The following is a 15,908-nucleotide window of genomic DNA, read 5'->3' on the forward strand; positions in this document are numbered from 1 at the left end:
GCTGGAGCAGAGATATTAGTTCTAAAATTTCTCCTTGCGTGGAATGATTTGGACTGACTGCAGGCCAAGAGCTTCCCAAACTGCACTGTGCTGTGCTTCGTGCTAACTTGAGTGGGTACGGCCCAGGCTAATTATTGGGGTGGGGTGGGGAGGCTCATCCTCACGACTCATCAGTGGAACACTGATTAGCTTGAAATAATAGGGAAGAGAAAGAGGCATTTTTTAAAAGATGATTTATGTGTTGGATTTGAGTTTCAAGAAAATGTCATTTTTAGATGAGCGTTCACTCTGCAATGTAAAAAAAAATCATAGACAACATTATTACCAACCATTTCTCAAAAACAACTCTAAGAATGTTCTATAATGTCAGCATATTGTGCACAGCGATCACTTCTCATTCAGTGGATACTGAAATATTTCAGTGACTTTGTCATCAGGATTTGCACAATGGGTGATAATTGTTTTCCCCTAATAACCTTAGTAAGGTAAAAGTGGGAGGGAATGAAGAGTAAAATAAAAGAGAGACAAGAGCTCCACTCACCCTAGCGGTTGGCAGACTTGCCGTAACTGAGCCCAGTGTTTGTCCTTCACTTCCGGGCAGTGGAAAGAGAAGTTGGCTATTAGGAAGAACGCCTACCAGTCCCACAGGAGCACAGCTTTGGCACTGGGTTCTGAAAGGAGTTTCCTTTGCAGGGGCAATGAATGAAGTAAGGCCCAGATTTATGAAAAATGCAGAAGGAGATTTCATTTTATTCTTCCTGAGAAGGCCGGGGAGAGTTGGAGGTGAAGGGGGAGAAATGACAAGGACATCAGTTCTGCAAGGAGGCCAACGGGACCAAAAATTCCATATCCCAGTGCTGTAGTGATACCATGCAGGAACGGATCCTCCCGTCCACTCAGGCTGTCTGCTGAGCGAGGCTTTGAAAGACGCTGGGCTATACATGACTGTGGTTATCTCCTCCAACGAGAGCCTGGGAAATATTGGCCTCTCTTGCAGGTGAAAGCCAGATCCATTCTCTTTGCAGCTCAGACAAGCAGATGGTGGGGGCTGACATCCTTTTTACAAAGACGGAGCAGCTTGGCTTACATACTTGTCCAGGTGGAAAGCTCCGTGTCCACAGATCGAGACGAACTGCAGAGGTACCAGCAGGCAGACCCGGGCGTGCTGGGGGTTGGGGAGAAGCAGCCCTGTGACTGCCCTCTAATGGGGACAGATGCTTGAATGCGACCCCGGAGCTCCACCCCACAGAGCCGCAGAGATGGTTTTGCTAGAAGCTGTCAAGAGCAGGTGTGACCAGGTGGCCTCCGCGGTTGTAGCGAAAGCTCCCCCAGACTCCCGTGGTTTCTCCAATCTTGAGAGGAATGGTCCTCTTGTGAGCCTGCCAGAATTCACTGCCCCTGAATCAGCTGACCTGTGTTTCTAGTGCTTTCCTGTTGACCCATGTCAGCGTATCCTTCTTCCCAGAAAGATTTTGGCTTAAACTTACACATAAGGTACCTTCTTGACAGTGGGTTGGTATAACGGCCATTTCTGTCCCTCTGTCGTAGGTTCCTGTGACCTGTCAAAAGATCTGAGCCCTAGTATGAGCTGTTTGATGACACAAGGATGCTTCAAAAGTTCATGGAAAATGGAACTAAAAGACAAGTTCATTTTTGTGCCACAAAAATGGAAATCTATACAAATGAAATGTCTTTAAGAAGTTCATGAAAAAATAATGGGCATTAGGAAAAAACTGCGTGGATTTCAATTTTTTACACCAAAATAAACATCTTTTAACTCATTTTTTCATGGGCTTTTTGAAGTGTGCTTGTAGTAAGAAAATTAGTTGGAAGCAAAAATCAAACAAAAAAACTATCAGAAAAAAAAAAACCCACTCATTGTCTTTCCTGGGATCTATATTTACTACTGTGTTGAGTTTCAAATGATCCCCAGCCATGTCTGAATCAGCTTTTGTTCTTTATGAAAACAGAAGAAATTTCTAAGGGATACAGAACAAGTAAACGGAACTTTTCTATTATTATTTTTAAAGGGAGGTTTTTAAAAATGATGTTTTCAGTGCCATTTTCTTTGAAATAACTGATTTTAGGGGTCTCTGTGCACCTCCCATCCGTGCAGGAAGATTTGGAACATCCAAGTCTCATAAGAGATTTGCAGAAAGAATTAAGTGGGGTGTCATCAAAATCTCCCATGGTCCCTGCAACAGTGCAGGTCAAGGGGGCTGTGAGGAGCTGGGATGTGCTCCTAAGTGGACACCCCCTTCCCCGCCCCTCCCCTCCCCCGAGAGGCTGCACTGCAGAGCTTGCGATTGGTGGTTGCCAGGAGAAAATGCTGGTTCAGTTTGGTGGACCTTCTGTTTTTCAGAGAGAATATGGAAATTCAGATTTTTAAAATGTGAAGGCTTCCAATTTTAAAATGTTAGGGATGAGCACAAAAATCTGAAAAATAAAACTCGCTGGGTTGAGCAGATTCCAGCCCCAGGCTGCTTGCTGTGGCTTCTAGTCAACCTGTTTAGAAGGTTTGACTACCGCATCATGTGCAGGCAGCTGTCCAACCTTCAACCTGCGTGGTTGAAGTCCATGTTAATGTGGCAAATTAAACTTTCCTTTTTTTACCTAGGGAGACTGCTGTGTTTTATGTAGAAAGCAAACCTCAAGATTGTGTGGAGTGTTTTTGGTCCCCATAGTTAATTTTTCTGATCGTAAAGTGGGGTGTTCTTTGTTGGAATTCACCGTCGTGGTAAAGATAGAGGAGCGAACTGTTAAGAAAACACTCAAACAGAAATCCAGAGTGTGCTATTTTTTTCCCCCTAACATTTTGGGAGATTTTTCTTATGATTTGTGTACTGAGGCGAAGTGAGATATTATCAGATTCAAATGTCCTCTTCCACAGATGTGGAAGGCCCAGTGAGATTAAGCTCACCAGTGGGTTAGTAACCATGCCAAAGTTGAACCTGTTCTGTTCCTTGGATACATCCATTAACGGGCAGGCGTTAAGCTGCTGCTCGGAATGCCTGCACGGCGTGTCTGAATGCTCCACTTCTCCGCTTCTGATCCAGCTTCCTGCTGCTGTGCCTGGGAAGGCAGTGGTGATGGCCCGAGTACTCGAATCCCTGCCACCCACGTGCGAGACCAACATGGAGCTTCTAGTTTCAGCCTGGTCCAGCCTGGCTGTTGCAGCCATTTGGGAGGTGGCCCAGCACATGGAAGACCTCTCTCCCTCTCTCCTCTATCACGCTGCCTTTCAAATGAATAAGGAAACCTTTTAAAAAGGAGAAGTAGCATTAATTGGTGTCTTTATTTGTGGGCTAGGTTTCTAGTTGGCCCATACATCCATGTGCTAGAGAATGCTGTCACCTCCGAGGTGGCAAGGCAGCCCAGGCACGGGGACTTGGCCGAGGTCACCCAGCCAGCAAGCGGCGAAGATAGTGCAGTATGATTAGCGCGACACCACTTACTATTTTCCAGGCGGTTGCCTTCTTAAATTCCCAGGGCGTTTGCGCTGTTCCAGGAAACCGTGCTTCTCAGAGCTTGACGTGGTGTAGGAACCTGAAGATTTCTGTTCGTTTCATAGTGCAGCTGCGTGTATGGGTGACACAGAAGGTCATCCTGTAAACTAGCCTCGCTCCTTTTCATTAACCGCTGTTTTGAGCCTGGGTTTATTCGGGGAGGTTTGTTCTGCCGAGAACCTACGGATTATTGCTCCTGAAGGCGCAGGATTTACAAGTCCGCAGTCCTAGTGAACACAGCAGGGCATGTGAGGTCAGTTTTCAGAGGCCGGAAGACCTGGGTTCAAATCCTGTTTTGGCAGCCATGTCTCCTTGGAGACCAGGCGTGGCTGAGCCTCGCTTCTGCCTTCTAGAAAAGAGAAGCAATCCTGCTGCTCCCTCAGTGACGTGGCTGTTTCAGATGATCCCTGGCAGCCCCGGGCCTGCCACTGGGTGTTCTCCCCTTAGAACAGGGAATTACCAGTGCCACTACGAAGCTCGTGGCCAAAACACAACTGCAGTACTGATGCTGAACAGTGTGCACTTCAAGGCTACTTGAATTCAGATGTTGAGCAAGCTGATGGGGTATCCCTGACTCCTGCACCCTCACCGTGGGCTGATGTACCCTCCCAGGAATACCCCTTTGCCTATTTGAGAGGCATCGTATGTTGGCCCATCCCGGTATCACCTGCACCTGCTTACGAGTTAGCTCAACAGTGGACCCAAGGAGGGCCATGTTTTTTGTTCAAAGTTGATTATACTCTCTAAGCAAGAAATCTTAACTGCAGAGAAAATCCTATCCTTTGAAATGCCTAAGCCCTTGGCTGAGAAATAGCATAATCACAGATCATGACTTATGAGTTCAACTTCTACCTGTCTGTCTGTCTGTCTGTCTGTCTATATCTATCTATCTATCTATCTATCTATCTATCTATCTATCTACCTACCTATCTATCTATCTTACCTATCCACCTATCAGCTGTCTGATGGTAGAGGTAGGAATTAGCAGGGGTAATGGGAAATAATTCTACTTTGAGGAGTCATCATTTGAAATATTCGCTGCTGTTTCCATTTCATTTTGATGTATTGCCAAGGTGGAGTTTAGGTAATAAAGTCTGGTCTAAAGGGAAAATCGTACTTTTGAGTAATGTTGCTGTTAAACTAATATTCACCAAAAGATGATGTGTTAGTGACCCTTTTTGTTACTTGGAAGATTACCTAGCAGAATTGTTTGGTAGGTGGCTAAAGCGAATGTGACATCTTTTCAAATGTGACGAGGCCCCTTCCAGGAACCTGTAATTCAAACATTTTTCTGCGAATGTTTTTCTAAAATTACCTCATTTCTTTTCCAAAATGCCACCTCTGGGCTCTTTGTTCGGTCTACAGAGAGGAAATTCTTTGCCCTCAGGAAAATGTCTTAGTAAAGGTCTCGAATGTCAAGTTGAGATGCTTTGGTAGTGACGCAAAACTAGACAGAAAACGGCGTGGGCTCTGGTTGAAGCTCCTGGCTCCGTCTCAGTGCCTTTCTCCATGGAAGCCTTCACCAACCTGCCACTCACGTGAACGGGAGTGCCTCAGAAACAACTGTGGAGGTGGAATTAAAGCCAAGTTTATATTGGCACAAAAACATTTTTGAAAGCCATGCCTGCATGGAATCTTCAAGACGTTCATGGAAGATGCATGTTATGCGGAAGCTTCATGGATTTCAAAGTTTTTCTGCCAGTGTAAAGTTGTCTTCTAATTCAGTGCCTTTTGAAGCATCCTCATGTATATATTTTTTTCCAGGCAAATTTTGTGGTTCTTTCCAGTGTGCTGTCACAGGACAGGTGCTTGTCCCACTATTTAGTACCTTGCCTTTTTGGCTCACCAGACAATGGTCATTGTCTGCTATGACAGCACTGTGGCATGGCGGGTAAAGCCACCGTCTGCGATGCCGGCATCCCACATGGGTGCCAGTTCGTGTCCTGGCTGCTCCACTTCTGATCTAGCTCTCTGCTAATGGCTTGGGAAAAGTAGCAGAAAATGACCCCAGTACTTAGGTCCTTGCACCCACGTGGGAGACCCAGATGGAGCTCCAGGCTTCCTTGCGGCCATCTGGGGAGTGAGCCAGCAGATGGGAAATCCCTTCCTCCCCTTGTCTCTCCCTCTGTCTCTCCCTCTGAACTCTGACTTTCAAAAAATAAATAAATAAAAATCTTAGAAAAAAAAATCCAGAACTGAAGGATCTAAAGGGTTTTGAAAGGACATTGCTATTGTTCTGTTCCCAAGACTGACAGGTTTAGTGACAAACAGATACTCATTTGCTGAGTGCAGTTAATTTTCGTCCTCATAAAAAAGACAAGGAATTAGTTTTAATGTTTTGTGTGCTTGTTCTCCCAGTTCACTTTCTGATTAGACGGACAAATGTTGACTTCAACATCGGCTGCCCCTCCTCCTCTTTCATTTTACATTGTTTCCTTGTTTTCTATGTGATAAATGAAGTTATAGGAGGGGACTTCAAAAACTGTGAGAAAATGGAATGAAAATAATAAGTTTATTTGATCTGTGCGGCTTTTCATAATATGCATTTTCATGACACTTGGGAAGACTTATCCATATGCTTGGATTTCAAATTTTTTTTATCTGAAAATAAACATTTTTTTAAAGAAAGTATATTTATTTTCATTTTATTTGAATGACAGGAGAGAGAGAGAGAAAGAAAACTCCACTGGTTCACTCCCCAAATGCACACAAACAGCCGGAACTGGACCAGGCTGACGCCAGGAGCCCAGAACTCAACCTGGGTCTCCCATGTGGGTGGCTGCGACCCAAACAATTGAGCCACCACCTGCTGCCCCCGCGGATGTATTAGCTACATTGGAAGCAAAGGAGCTTAGACCCTCTGCTAGCCTAGACCCTCTGCTACGGATATGGGGGTCCCAGCTGGTGTCCTAACCTTGCATTTCCCCAGCTCTTGCCTTTCAATTCCATGCCCATTGATCCTTTTATAGTAGCCTCTTGTAATTGCTGTCTGTGTTTAATAATACTGGCCATCTTTCACGTGCCCGTGTACATGTCTGGCTTTTCCAGTGGGGCTAAAACACAGTCAGGATGAGTGTATCAGTTTGAGTCCTTGTGGATAGCACACGTTCCTGGAGCTCTCTGCTGGCAAGTGCAGATACAGTGGGATCTGTAAGACCCCTACATTTGAGGAGTTACCAGTGCTGTTAGGGAGTGAGATGGGTGAAACAGAAGAATAACTTTGGGGGGCTACAAAGAGTACCTCCTCTCTAGTTCCCAATTACAGACTTCAGCAGTGTAGCAAATGCTTGCTCACTGGGGAAATGCAAATGTTTGGATTGGAAACAATTTTTAGTATTGTCTACAAATCACACAGGCAGGTCTTCTAGGGACCCAGGGTAGGTTTCAGGGAACAAAGCAAGAAGCTGCCAACACGTTGGATCCAGTTTCTAGGGCAAGTTCATGATGGTCTAGGGGAATAGTAAATGTGTGAAAAGCATACCATTTTATTTATGAAAGATGTATTTATTTATTTGAAAGGCAAAGGGAGAGAGAGAGAAGGGGGATGGTGGGAGAGAGATCTTCCATCTGCTGGTTTACTCCTCAAATGACTGCAACAGCCCAGGCTGGGCCAGGCTGAAGGCAGGAGCCTGGCTCTCTATGCAGGTCTCTTGTGTGGGTGGCAGGGGCCCAAGCGCTTGGGCCATCTTCCACTGCTTTCCCAGGCCACAGCAGAGAGCAGGATGGGAAGCAGATCAGCGAGGACGCCAACCAGCACTCCAATACGGAATGCTAGTGCTGCCAGAGGTGGCTTAATCTGCTGTGCCATAACACCAACCCCCAACACAGCCCCCTTGATATGAAGTCCTGGCAAGAGTCCACAACCTCTGCTGGTGACAGGGGGAGGGACTTAGAAAGAAAACTGAAATTGTGTGGGATTCCATGAGGCACAAAATGGCCTAGGGGCTCTAGGGGGGGCTGTGCCTGAAAACCCCAGGGCCTGCACTTTCCAGAACCGTGGGCATGAGTCAGAGGAGCCCCAAGTTGCCATGGAGTGTGAACTGGGGACAAAGGCCTGTGCCCAGATGCTGGGCCGCCCACTGTTGCCTGGGTGAAGGAAACCCTTCCTGGAGATGTAGTGTGTCCCCAGGACACAGTCCACTGTTGCGTAGCCTCTGATGGCAACAGGGGGAGTGGTTTTTCTCAGGGAAGCCTGCTGATGGCTGGAGTGGGAGGGTGGAAAGGCCTGGTATTGCCAGGCACCCCCCCTCCCAGGCAGGTGGAAATCACCAGCAGGGGGCAGCACAGCGTGCACCTTCATCTTCCACTTGTGCCTGGAGGCTCAGGCAAAACAGCAGGAAGTTCTGAATGCCGCTTGCCACGTGGGTGGTCTGGGGACCAGGAACTTGGTCCCCTGAGTCATGGGCTTTGTCTTTCCTGCTCTGTCTCTTTCTGGCTCTCTCTCTCTCTCTCTTTTTTTTTTTAAGATTATTTATTTATTTGAAAGTCAGAGTTACACAGAGAGAGAGGGAGTTCTCCACAGTTGGCTGCAATGGCCAGAGCTGAACTGATCCAGCAGCCAGGAGCCAGGAGCCAGGAGCCAGGAGCTTCTCCCAGGTCTCCCACACAGGTGCAGTGACCCAGGACTTGGGCCATCTTCTACTGCTTTCCCAGGCCACAGCAGAGAGCTGGATCAGAAGTGGAGCAGCCAGGACTCGAACTGGTGCCCATATGGGATGCCAGCATTTCAGGCCAGGGTGTTAACCCACTGAGCCACAGTGCCAGCCCCTCTAGCTCTCTTTCTTTCCTTGTCTTCCTCTCACCCTTCCTTCTTTCTTTATAAATTCAGAATGTTCCTGAAAGCATAATGATATAACTTCATGTATTTATGTTCAGAATGAATGCTTTACCATTTTTATCTTTTCTGTTGTCTTTTTTGCTCTCGACAAAATAGTTCATAGCAGCTTAATAAAATACATCATTTAACAGCTTTAGTTTCTTTATCCCAGACCTGTTCTGCTTTCCAAATGTGACTTTTATTGTAATCATCTTTTATTTTTTCAAAAAGATTTATTTATTTGAAAGTCAGAGTTACACAGAGAGAAGGAGAGGCAGAGAGAGGGAGAGAGACGTCTTCCATCCACTGGTTCACTCCCCAGTTGGCTGCAATGGTCGGAGCTGCGCTCATCCAAAGCCAGGAGCCAGGTGCTTCTTCCGGATCTCCCAAGTGGGTGCAGTGGCCCAGGACTTGGGCCCTAGTCTACTGCTTTCCCAGGCCACAGCAGAGAGCTGGATCAGAAGTAGAGCAGCCGGGACTCGAACTGGCGCTCATATGGGATGCCAGCATTGCCGGCGGTGGTTTTACCTGCTACGCCACAGTGCTGGCCCCCATCTTTTTTTTTTATTTATATGAAGGAAAGCAAGAGTGAGAGAGCGAGAGCAAGTGAGAGAGCTCCTTCTTCTACTGAGCCACTGCCTACAGTGGCCTGGGCTGGGTGGGGCTGGGCTGAGATCGGAAGCCAGGAACTCCATCCAGGTCTCCCATGTGGGTGGTAAGAACCCAATTACTTGAGCCATCACTGCTGCCTCCTAGGGTCTGCATGAGCAGGAAGCTGTAGCCAGGAGCCAGCACCAGGCATGAAACCCTGGCACCCTGATAAGGGTGCAGGCATCTCAATACCTAAACACCTGCCCCACACGCATCTTTTTCTAGATTGCGAGTGAACTTGACTGTGAACACTGTGTGATGTTCTTTTCTGTGTATTTTTAAAAGTTCACATTAATGATGTTATCAACATGTCATCTTGTTTGTCTTTTCTCAGTACAGAGATCTCTTTCTGCTCAGATATATAGATTTGATTCGATTTAGTTCATGTATTTAACATACTTCAGTTTTAAGAATTTCTGTTTCTAGGGGCCGGCGCCGTGGCTCACTTGGTTAATCCTCCGCCTTGCAGAGCCGGCATCCCATATGGGTACTGGGTTCTAGTCCTGGTTCCTCCTCTTCCAGTGCAGCTCTGCTGAGGCCTGGGAGTGCAGTGGAGGATGGCCCAAGTGCTTGGGCCCTGCACCCGCATGAGAGACCAGGAGGAAGCACCTGGCTCCTGGCTTCGGATCGGCATAGTGCACTGGCTGTAGCGGCCATTTGAGGGGTGAACCAACGGAAGGAAGACCTTTCTCTCTGTCTCTCTCTCTCACTGTCTATAACTCTACCTGTCAAATAAAAAAAAAAAAAAGAATTTCTGTTTCTCTGTGGATGGATACTGGGGTTCTTTCCAGCTGTTGACTTTGTCACCGTGAACGCTGTAAGATTCTGTTGACCTTCTCCCAGTGGAGATTTCTGTATCTCTGCCCTTGTGCCCGGGGGTGAGTTTCTCTTAGGTGAATTCTGGGAAGTGGAATGGCTGGGCTGCAAAGGGTGTGGATTTTGTGATTTTTCAGAGATACTGAGGAAGCATCTTCCAGGTGGTTGCTTCAATTTACACTCCTTCCAGCAGTGTGTGAGATTCTGCACATCCTTAGGAATGCTGTGGATTGTCATGCTTTAAGCACTTTGTCAGCACGGGGGCAGGGGATCTGCAGTCATTGTAGCTTTAATTTGCATTTTGGCTTCCTTGTGAGATGAACAGCATCTTACATGTTTCTGGTCACTAAAGTGTCTCCTTTGTGGATTGTCTCTTATTAGCTTTACTGGATTTCTTTCTTCTTTTTTAAATTAAAATTTGTATGTATTTTGTTTGACAAGCAAAGGGAGAGGTGGAAAGGAGATAAAAAGAGGCAGAGAGAGTGCACTTCCATCTGCTGATTCACTCCTTAATGTTCACAATGGCCAGGGCTGGGTTAGGCTGAAACCAGGAACTGGGACCTCCATCCTAATCTCCCAGGGGCACGGCAAGGGTCCAAATTCTTTTTTTTTTTTAAAGATTTATTTATTTATTTTAAAATCAGAGTTACACACAGAGAGAAGGAGAGGCAAAGAGAGAGAGAGAGAGAGAGAGGTCTTCCACCGGATGATTCACTCCCCAACGGCTAGAGCTGCACTGATCCGAAGGCAGGAGCCAGGAGCTTCCTCTGGGTCTTCCCATGCGGATGCAGGGGCCCAAGGACTTGGGCCATCTTCTACTGCTTTCCCAGGCCATAGCGGAGAGCTGGATCAGAAGTGGAGCAGCCGGGACTCGAACTTGAGCCATCACCACTGCCTTCCCAGGGTGTGCATTAGCAGGAAGCTGGACTAGGAAGTGGAGCTGGGACTCTAACCCAGACAGGCACTCCAGTATGAGACGTGGTGTCCCAAGTGGAATCTTAACTCCAGTGCTGCAAGCCTGCCCCTATAGGCTTCTTTGCTTAGCACTAGTTGCAGAGCATTTGCTAGGGGGTAGATTTTATGAGCCATTTGTAGGTAGTGGGCTTCTCTGCAGATGGTGCTTGTGAGAGGAACTCCTGGGCCTCACCGCCAGGGGGCGTGTCTGCCGACTTTGCACTCCACTCTTGGTGCTTCCACTTCGGCCAGGAGGAGAATTTACGCTCCCAGGGCATCCTGGAGTTTCCTCTGGGGACCATTTCTCCCCGTTCACACGGTTCTTTTGACGGCTGTCAGTAGCATGTCCTTGCCTGCTTTTAGGGCACAGAACAGTTACGCTTTGGCTCGTGGCTGGCACATTTTCATCTCACGAACTCTGAACTTGTCACTGACCTGTCTCCCCATCTGCTTCTGTTCTTGGGTCAGTGACTGGGAAGCTTAGAACTGAACATGTGGCCTTTCCCTAACAAGTCAAGCCCCACCTTGGTGCCCCCGGGGAGCTTGCTTCCAGAACCTTCTGTGGATACCAAAGTCCACACATGCTCAGGTACTTTATATAAGATGATGCAGTATTTGCATATAACCTCACACCTCCTCTTATGTTTTTTTTTTTTTTTAAAGATTTGATTTTATTTATTTGACAGGTAGAGTTACAGACAGTGAGAGGGAGAGACAGAGAGGTTTTTCAACCACTGGTTCACTCCCCAAATGGTGGCGACGGCCAGAACTGCGCAGCTCTGAAGCCAGGAGCCACGTGGGTCTCCCACGTGGGTGCAGGGGCCCTAGGACTTGGGCCGTCTTCTGCTGCTTTCTCAGGCCGTAACAGGGAGCTGGATCGGAAGTGGAGCAGCTGCGACTCGAACTGGCACCCTTATGGGATGCTGGTGCCGCAGGTGGAGGATTAACCTACTGCGCCACAGTGCTGGCCCCTCTTAAGTTCTTTAAGTCATCTCTAGATCATTCTAATACCTAACATAATGTAGATGCTACATGAATAGTTGTTATACTACTTTGTTTAAGGAGCAAGAAGAAAACATGTCCTACATGTTGACCGGAGACCTTTTATTTTTCAAATATTTTCCAGCCTCCATTGGTTGATCTGTGGATGTAGAATCCATGGATTTGGGGGCTAATGGATATGCGTTTTTTAGGCTTAACTCCTCGCCCCATTGATGTCTTTCTCCTTGCTTTCCTTGCCTTTGTACCTTCCATTTTTTTATTTGTTAGCTTGCTGTATTTTATGGAATACATCTGGGGAGCTTCTAAATTAAATATTAAGTAAAACTAAAATAAACATAAAGGGATTAGTAGAAGAAGATTAAAGGTAAATGCTTTTGGTCACAGATGTGGACTAGGGACCGTTGAGCACCCTGGAGTAAGGTACTTGTTGTAAGCAGGGAGGATTCAACAGTGGTCCAGGTTGACAGGGACACATCTGTGAGGGGGTTCAGGACAGTGGCAACCATTATGCTGACTCAGCTGGATGGAGTGGGCCAGGCAGACTTGTCTGGAAGTCTGGTGGGGAGCCCTAAAGGAAAACTTGTTCATGTTAGCAACCCTTTTTGCTGCCAGGGGGCATGAGAGAAAGCATTAACTTTATTTATTTATTCAGAGAGATCTTTTGTCTTCCTGTTCACTCCACAATGCCCACAATGGCAAGGACTGGGCTGAGACCAAAACCAGGAGCTGGGAACCCAGTATGGGTGGCAAGGAACCCAAGTCCTTGAGCCATCACCAGCTACCTCCCAGGGTGCATTAGCAGGAAGCTGGAGTGGGGAGCAGAGCCAGGGCCTGATTCTAAGCATTTGCAGATGGGATGCAGGCATCCCAAGCAGTGTCTCAGTCAGGCCAAAGGCTCACTCAGGGTTTAACATTTAGGGAATTTCTGGAATGCAGTTTTCACTGTGAGGTGATTGAGAAGAGTGATGTCACCTTGGTCTCTATTGAAAATGTGAGCGGAATGAAAGTCTTGGGAAAATCTCTCTCTCTCTCTCTCTCTCTCTCTCTCTCTTTTTTTTTTTTTTTTGGACAGGCAGAGTTAGACAGTGAGAGAGAGAGACAGAGAGAAAGGTCTTCTTCCATTGGTTCACCCCCCAAATGGCCGCTACGGCCGGTGCACTGCGCTGATCCGAAGCCAGGAGCCAGGTGCTTCTCCTGGTCTCCCATGGCGTGCAGGGCCCAAGCACTTGGGACATCCTCCACTGCCCTCCCTGGCCACAGCAGAGAGCTGGCCTGGAAGAGGGGCAACCGGGACAGAATCCGGCGCCCCGGCCGGGACTAGAACCCGGTGTGCCGGCGCCGCAGGCGGAGGTTTAGCCAAATGAGTCGCAGCGTTGGCCGTGGGGAAAATATCTCTCAAGTGTGGTCATTTTGAAATGTTTCATAAAAACTTGATGTAGAAAACCAAGTCTTCAGTATAAGTCTTGAAATATTTCCAAGAGGGGAGTGACTCTTCCTGTGCTTCTATTAAGTGTCAGCCCTTTCAAATCAGGGAGAAAACCAAGATCTTGGAGAGGAAGTTGCTTTTCGATTTATGCAGTTGGGGAAAGTGTTTGTGGGGGTCTTTTTAAAATGACTTCTCTTGGGTATAATTTGGTTCTTTCAGAGAATTTACCTACTTTTAGTTTTGAGTTTTGAGTTACCTACTTTTGAGTTTTGAGAAATGCCCAATTTTTTTTTTTTTAATTTATTTATTTGAGGTCAGAGTTACACAAAAAGAGGAGAGGAGAGGGAGGTAGGGAGGGAGAGAGAGAGAGAGAGGTCTTCTATCCTATGATTCACTCCCCGAATGGGCACAATGGCCAGAGCTGCACCGATCCAAAGCCAGGAGCCAGGAGCTTCTTCCAGGTCTTCCACGTGAGTGCAGGGGCCCAAGGACTTGGGCCATCTTCTACTGCTTTCCCAGGCCATAGCAGAGAGCTGGATCGGAAGAGGAGCTGCCAGGACTCGAACAGTGCCCGTATGGGATGCTGGCACTGCAGGCTGCTGCTTTGCCCACTGTGCCACAGTGCCAGCCCCAGAAATGCTCAATTCTTTAGCGTGCGTGTTGTTCTCACTTTCTTTCCTTTGCTGGGTAGAAGGCATCCAGTACTGTGTGCTGAATGTTCTCCACTATGGCTTCCCACTTTTTTTTTTCCTTTTCATTTTAAAGTTGTTGATGGCAGAGCTATGTTGAAGGTGACATCAAGAAATTCGTAAAAAAATGAAATTAAGATGTTATTTTGGTGAAAAAATTTCAAATTCATGCAGCTTTTTCATAAGATGCATTTTACATGAACTTTTTGAAGATCTGTCACATATATATGTAGTGTCATAATTGGAACATGTTATGTATCATGCGTCTTAAATTTTTTCAAAAAGAAAGAGGAAAATGTACCCTGGCATAACTTTCTGTACCGCCTTTGGTTTTTGTTTTTTTTGTTTTGTTTTGTTTTGTTTTTGACAGGCAGAGTGGACAGTGAGAGAGAGACAGAGAGAAAGGTCTTCCTTTGCCATTGGTTCACCCTCCAATGGCTGCCGCGGCCGGCACACCGTGCTGATCTGAAGGCAGGAGCCAGGTACTTCTCCTGGTCTCCCATGCGGGTGCAGGGCCCAAGCACTTGGGCCATCCTCCACTGCACTCCCGGGCCACAGCAGAGAGCTGGCCTGGAAGAGGGGCAACCGGGACAGAATCCGGTGCCCCGACAGGGACTAGAACCCGGTGTGCCGGTGCCACAAGGCGGAGGATTAGCCTACTGAGCCGTGGCACCGGCCTTCTGTACCGCCTTTGTAACACCAGCTGTTTTCTGTCCATTTGCTCAGCCGTCCATCCATCAGTCTATCTCTCCAATTGTCCACCCATCCATCCTTTAAGTGCCTACCCTGTGTGAAGTATTGAGAAAAAAAAACTACTGTGATGCATTTTAAGAATTATAGGCCGGCGCCGTGGCTCAATAGGCCACCTTCCACCTGCGGTGCCGGCACCCCGGGTTCTAGTCCCGGTTGGGGCGCCAGTTCTGTCCCGGTCTCTCCTCTTCCTGTCCTGGTCGCTCCTCTTCCAGTCCAGCTCTCTGCTGTGGCCCGGGAGTGCAGTGGAGGATGGCCCAAGTGCTTGGGCCCTGCACCCCATGGGAGACCAGGAGAAGCACCTGGCTCCTGGCTTTGGATCAGCACGGTGCGCCGGCCGCAGCGTGTAGGCCACAGCGGCCATTGGGGGGTAAATCAATGGAAGGAAGACCTTTCTCTCTGTCTCTCTCTCTCACTGTCCAAATCTGTCTGTCAAAAAAAAAAAAAAAAAAAAAAGAATTATAAAACAGAATTATCTTCAAAAAGACTGTGATAAGAAAAGTGAATAGACACAGGTACTTTAATACCTGTCGTACAAGGTAGAATTCAGGAAGCTCCATTATGGAAGTTGTAATAGCTGTGTGCTTGTCTTCCCAGGGCCTTTGTTGATGATTTCACATCACAGAAATCCCAGTCCAGCTGCGGGTAGTGACATCTAGCCTCCGAGATAGCTGGATCCAAACTCCCAAGTGGCGTTTTCAGCATTCCGTTTAGATCTCTTTGGCTCTCTTTTCTTTTTATGTGCTGTTTTCATTTGTGCGTAGTTTCTTTCCTTTGTAGAAGCTCTAGGCCTGTGTCATCCCTCAGCCATAATCCCAGAGAAAGAGAGAGACACACTCTCGCTCTCTCTCTCTCACGGCCAGCATTCATTAGTTTAATTGTAGGGAAGGTTTTCATTGGTCTAATTGTGTGACATGCATGTCTCTAAGCTAATCATCATGACCAAGATGGTGTTCTCTCTGTGACCAGTTATTCATCCACTTCCATGTTCGAGGGTTGGGGAGGGGATGGCAGAGAAGTTTTTTGTTTTTTTGAAGGTTTTTATTTCATGAATACAAATTTTCATATGTACAGCTTTTAGGGATATAGTGTTTCTTTCCCCATTCCCGCCCACCCACCCACACTCCCATCCCACCTCCTACTCTCTCTCCCATTCCATTTTCCATTAAGATTCATTTTTAATTGACTTTATATACAGAAGACCAAATCTGTACTAAGTAGAGATTTCAACTATTTGCACCCACACAGACACACAAAGTATAAAGCATTGTTTGAAGACAAGTTTTACCATTGATTCT

At 47.1% G+C, this 15,908-nt stretch overlaps 1 protein-coding gene across 9 annotated transcripts in view; it reads left to right on the plus strand.

The window, feature by feature from the left end:
• NTRK2 (neurotrophic receptor tyrosine kinase 2) overlaps positions 1-15,908 on the plus strand; it is a 397,538-nt gene that overhangs the window by 24,593 nt on the left and 357,037 nt on the right. The window lies entirely within an intron of this gene.

This window comes from Oryctolagus cuniculus, chromosome 1 (genome assembly GCF_964237555.1).
Source record: "Oryctolagus cuniculus chromosome 1, mOryCun1.1, whole genome shotgun sequence".
Lineage (NCBI taxonomy): Eukaryota > Metazoa > Chordata > Mammalia > Lagomorpha > Leporidae > Oryctolagus > Oryctolagus cuniculus.